Genomic DNA, 6,699 nt, shown 5'->3' on the forward strand with positions numbered 1-6,699 from the left:
TCATCACGAAGCTCTTGTAGCTTGGTGGCAGTGATTGAAGAATTCTGTCAATGACACTATCATCAGGAAGATTAACTCCCAGTTGAATCAAGTGATTGTTATACCCGGACATTTTGAGTATATGCTCACTGACAGAACTATTCTCTTCCATTTTGCACCTGTAGAACTTATTGGAGACTTCATATCTCTCAATTCGGGCATTTGCTTGAAATATTAACTTCAACTCCTGGAACATCTCATATGCTCCATGACGTTCAAAACGTCGTTGAAGTCCCGGTTCTAAGCCGTAAAGCATGGCACACTGAACTATCGAGTAGTCATCAACTTTGCTCTGCCAGATGTTCATAACATCTGGCGTTGCTCCTGCAGCGGGTTTGGCACCTAGCGGTGCTTCTAGGACGTAATTCGTCTGTGTAGCAATTAGGATAATCCTCAAGTTACGGACCCAGTCCGTGTAGTTGCTACCATCATCTTTCAACTTAGCTTTCTCTAGGAACGCTTTAAAATCCAACGGAACAACAACACGGGCCATCTATCTACAACAACATAGACATGGAAAATACTATCAGGTACTAAGTTCATGATAAATTAAAGTTCTGCATATGCTAGGCTCGTCAAGTTTAACCCAAGTATTCTGCGTGTGCAAAACTGGCTTGCACACATTGTATGTGAACGTAGAGCTTATCACACCCGATCATCACGTGGTGTCTCGGCACGACGAACTTTCGCAACTGTGCATACTCAGGGAGAACACTTGTACCTTGAAATTTAGTGAGAGACCATCTTATAATGCTACCGCCGAACTAAGCAAAATAAGATGCATAAAGGATAAACATCACATGCAATCAATATAAGTGATATGATATGGCCATCATCATCTTGTGCCTTTGATCTCCATCTCCAAAGCACCGTCATGATCACCATCGTCACCGGCTTGACACCTTGATCTCCATCGAAGCATTGTTGTCGTCTCACCAACTATTGCTTCTACGACTATAGCTACCGATTAGTGATAAAGTAAAGCAATTACATGGCGATTGCATTTCATACAATAAAGCAACAACCATATGGCTCCTGCCAGGGTCCGATAACTCTGTTACAAAACATGATCATCTGATACAATAAAGTTAGCATCATGTCTTGACCATATCACACCACAACATGCCCTGCAAAAACAAGTTAGACGTCCTCTACTTTGTTGTTGCAAGTTTTTACGTGGCTGCTACGGACTGAGCAAGAACCGTTTTTACCTGTGCATCAAAACCACACCAATTTTTCGTCAAGTGTGCTGTTTTAACCTGCAACAAGGACCAGGCGTAGCCACACTCGATTCAACTAAAGTTGGAGAAACTGACACCCGCCAGCCACCTGTATGCGAAGCACGTCGGTAGAACCAGTCTCATGTAAGCGTACGCGTAATGTCGGTGAGACCTCCATTTTGCATCAAGGTTTTATATCGATATTTATTGCATTATGGGCTGTTATTACACGATATGTCACAATACTTATGCCTATTCTCTCTTATTTTACAAGGTTTACATGAAGAGGTAGAATGCCGGCAGTTGGAATTCTGGGCTAGAAAAGGAGCAAATATTAGAGACCTATTCTGCACAACTCCAAAAGTCCTGAAACTCCACGGAAGTTATTTTTGGAATTAATAAAAAATACTAAGCGAAGAAAGTACCAGAGGTGGGCCACCCACCATCCACGAGGGTGGGGGGCGCGCCCTACCCCCTGGGCGCGCCCCCCTGCCTCGTGGGCCCCCTGGCAGGCCTACGGTGCCCATCTTCTGCTATATGAAGTCTTTTACCCTGGAAAAAAATCATAAGCAAGCTTTCGGGAAGAAGCTCCGCCGCCACGAGGCGGAACCTTGGCGAAACCAATCTAGGGCTCCGACAGAGCTGTTCTGCCGGGGAAACTTCCCTCCGGGAGGGGGAAATCATCGCCATCATCATCACCAACGATCCTCTCATCGGGAGGGGGTCAATCTCCATCAACATCTTCACCAGCACCATCTCCTCTAAAACCCTAGTTCATCTCTTGTATCCAATCTTTGTCCCAAAGCCTCAGATTGGTACCTGTGGGTTGCTAGTAGTGTTGATTACTCCTTGTAGTTGATGCTAGTTGGTTTATTTGGTGGAAGATCATAGGTTCGGATCCTTTATGCATATTAATACCCCTCTGATTATGAACATGAATATGATTTGTGAGTAGTTACGTTTGTTCCTGAGGACATGGGAGAAGTCTTGCTATAAGTAGTCATGTGAATTTGGTATTCGTTCGATATTTTGATGAGATGTATGTTGTCTCTCCTCTAGTGGGTGTTATGTGAACGTCGACTACATGACACTTCACCATTGTTTGGGACTAGAGGAAGGCATTGGGAAGTAATAAGTAGATGATGGGTTGCTAGAGGGACAGAGGCTTAAACCCTAGTTTATGAGTTGCTTCGTAAGGGGCTGATTTGGATCCATATGTTTCATGCTATGGTTAGGTTTACCTTAGTACTTCTTTTGTAGTTGCGGATGCTTGCAATAGGGGTTAATCATAAGTGGGATGCTTGTCCAAGAAAGGGCAGCACCCAAGCACCGGTCCACCCACATACCAAATTATCAAAGTAACGAATGCGAATCATATGAGCGTGATGAAAACTAGCTTGACGATAATTCCCATGTGTCCTCGGGAGCGTTTCCCTTCATATAAGAGTTTGTCCAGGCTTGTCCTTTGCTACAAAAAGGATTGGGCCATCTTGCTGCACCTTATTTACTTTCTTTACTTGTTACCCGTTACAAATTACCTTATCACAAAACTATCTGTTATCGATAATTTCAGTGCTTGCGGAGAATACCTTACTAAAAACCGCTTGTCATTTCACTACAAAAAATACACTTCCGTGATGATACGTGTTTGTCATAGTAGGTCGCATTTTTTGTCATGCATGTACATCCATGACAATTTTATGACAGAATCAAGATAGTCATACCTATGCTGTCGTAGAAGTGTTCCATGACATCACCAAAATTATCATCACGGAAGTGTCCACTTCCATGACGATAAATCACGCGTCACAGAAGTGCTTTCGTCAAGGGTGACCGACACGTGGCATCCACTGCAACGGAACGCCGTTAAGCTATCGGGTTCGATTTTGGATCCGATAACCCGCTAACAGCCCCGACCAATGGGGATTTTCCACGTGTAAAATCATCATTGGCTGGAGGAAACACGCGTCGGCTCACCGTTGGGACAGATGTCATCCACTCATTGGACATGAGGCGCCTATGATAGGTCGACACGTGGCACGGCCCAACAGTGGCCCATTCCGGTGAAAAGGCCGGCCCGTTTGACTTGGTCAAAAGGTGGCGGGCCAGCCCACGGCAAGCCTGTTAACGGCCTGTTCGCATATAGCCCATTTACAGCCCGCTAACCCAGGGCCCGTTTACGACCTATCCGAATTAGGCCCAGTAGCGTCATCTGGGCCGTCCAATATAATTCCAGCCCGCTTTAACTTCCGGCCCATGTATGGCCCATAACGTCTTTTGGCCCATATGAGGCCCTTCGTAAACCTCGGCCCATTAACGGCCCGTGGTAAAACTGGCCCGTAATGAACAGTGTATCACTTTATACCCATTAACGACCCATTATTCCGTTTGGCCGTTTCCAGCCCATGTTATCTTTCGGCCTTCTCAGGGCCCATTTATTCTTGGGCTCATTTCTAGCATTCGTTTACTTTCAGCCCGTTACTGTCATTTTCTACTTGTGGGCCAAATACAACCCGTGGTTACAGTCGGCCCGTTTGTGGCCTGTTAATACGTTGGGTCATTTTCATAGCGTCATCAAATACGGCCTATTAACGACGGCCCGTTATGGTCGGCCCATGAACGGACGATTTCAACTCTAGCCCATTTACGGCCATAATGTAGTCTGTTATTGGCCCATGTTTGGCCAACCGATCATACGGCCCGTAGAAGGCCCATTGTGTCTACGCCCCGTAGAGCCCATTGTTTCTACGGCCCTTAGAAGGCCCATTGTTTCTACGGCCCGAAGGAGGCCCTTGTTAACTACAGTAAATATGTAGCCCATTGTTAATGTGGCCTAGTTTTAAAAAATAGGTTATTCCGGCCACTAGCAAACCGCGGAAAAAGAACTGCACTGAAATAAATAAACAAGACAACGAAAATAAATAAGCAAGCAACTTACGCTAGGCTATCACGGCTATTATACATATTACATCCACTGGGCATCAAAGTTCGCCACAAGTGCAAATATAGGGAACAAAGCAGCATATAAACGCCGCAGCAAAACAAGTCCAGAACTGAAACCACTTCAGAAGAGCTCAAGAAACAATATCCTGGGTACCCATAATGCTGGCAAGATGCTTAGCAAGCTTATTAACTTTCTCTTGTTTGGCGCTTAAATCCTCCAGCACTTGCTGTTGCACCAGAAAGTATGCATCTGAATTCTGCAGGGACTTCCTCAGTCCTTTGGCTTCGTGTCGCATAACATCTGATCGATGTCTTTCAACTTGAAGTTGAGACTCAAGAAGCCGAACTGATTCAGGCAGCGAGTTCGAAGAGCTGGTGCCAGCAGTAGTAGCCAATAACTCGAACACTACATCAAGACAGGACTTTGGGGTTGTCTCAGTGTCTTCAATATAGTTTTTATCAGCTTTCTTGGAGAACAACAGGGATGTCTCACTATCTTGAACCTGATCTGCATTACTTCCTTTACCATTGCATAACGGGGTACTCTTCTCCAATATTTTATCCGCGTTCTAAAGGAGAAACAAACAAACACATCACATGTTTACAATGTAGTATATGAAACTCATTTTGGTAAACCAGTTCAGTAGTAAGGTGGACAGGATAACAGCATGAAACAAACATATATCTATGTAGTATGGTCTATATCATTCTAGTTTATGTTGCCAAATCAAGATAGATACAGTTCGAATCATATCTATTTAAGACAAAGCAGCATAGACAGAATATAAGTGTGGGAAACTACACAGCAATAACAACACTTGTAATGTGCATGGCATGAGAACATAACTATTTATTCAATTGAAACTGAAATCAACATAGAGCAAGTTACAACAGCAAACACGTTAAAGAAACAGGTTTAAAACATACCTGTTGCACCATTGGAGTTTCAATTGCATTCTTCAAATTTGAAATTAGTTGGTATGAGTAAATACAGTGATGCAAGAGCAAAGTAGTATGAACCATAGCTACGGAACCCGACCTGAGAACAATTCTTCTTCTGCTTTAAGCGTTGACTTGGGGTTCGGAGTGGTGGTCCTTGTGCTTTGGGCATTGCAGTTGCCTTACTAACTGCTCGTGTTTGGGTGCTCTGTGGTGGAGACGGTGCTGTGTCAACGGGAACTGGGTTACTATCTGCTGGGGTTGGGGTTAGAAGGGGTGTAGCTGGTTCTCTATCCAACTGGGTAGGGGTACAATCTGCGTGAGTCTGGGTTATGTGTGGTGGGGCTGGTTCTTGGGCAAGTACAACCATGGTTCTATCTCCGTCGACAGGTAGCACGATCTTTTCTGAAGACCGTGTTTTTACTCCCACAGATACTGCCATCACCCCCTCCAATTGAAATGGCTGATAAACAAGAAAAGTAATTGAATGTACAGACATTGTAAGATAGACATGTGCAATGGATAGTAGGGAAGAAAACAGGGCATGAAATAATTCACATTTATGTTGTCTAACCAAATAGAATAGCAGGACATAATTTCAAATATATGATGGCTAATTAAACATGATAGGATGACACAATTTCACATGTAGGATGGCTAACTAAACAGGATAGAATGACATACTTCAAAATATGATGACTATGTAAACAGGATGACATGATATAACTATACGATGTGTTTATTAAAGTGGTTGGCATGCCATAAATCACAAACATGCCGTCGATGGAAACATGATGGCATGATATAATTCACGGATAGAATGACATAATTCAAAATATGATGACTATGTGAACAGGATGAGATGATATAACTATATTATGTCTTTAGAAAATGGGTTGGCATGCCATAATTCAGATACATGCTGTCTATGTAAACATCATGGCATGATATAATTCAAATATATGATTTATACACTAAGGAAGTGAGCATAGGGCAATCGCATATATGATGTGTCAACTAAGGAGATGGCATTCAATACCGTGCATATGATGTAAAAACTAAGCATTGCAATACAACATATGCATGATATGAGTAATATAACCCTGCCAAGTTTGAGCATACACCTCAAGGGGATAATAGGACTGGTCATCTGCCTCTGAATCCTCCTCTGAAGAGCTATCTGTAACCAGCAACATATCTGCTTCACCAGGTAGCATTGTCTGCTCTGAAGACCTTGTTTTCACTCCAGATTTCTCCATCACCAATTCAAATGGCTGATGCACAGGAAGAGCAGTTGAATATACAAACATTGTCAACAAAAGCAATGAGAAATACAAAAAAGGACGGCATGATATAATTCACATATATGACGCTTGGCTAAACAACATGGCTTGCATAATTCACATATATAATGCCTTGCAACAAGATAGCATTGCATAATTCACATATATATTGTCTTGCAAAAAGATGGCATTGCATAATTCACATATATGGTAATTAGATACTAAACATGTGGAATTGACACAAATCATGTCTAAACTAAGCAAATGACATAGCA

This window comes from Triticum aestivum, chromosome 5D, assembly GCF_018294505.1.
Source record: "Triticum aestivum cultivar Chinese Spring chromosome 5D, IWGSC CS RefSeq v2.1, whole genome shotgun sequence".
NCBI classification, from domain to species: domain Eukaryota; kingdom Viridiplantae; phylum Streptophyta; class Magnoliopsida; order Poales; family Poaceae; genus Triticum; species Triticum aestivum.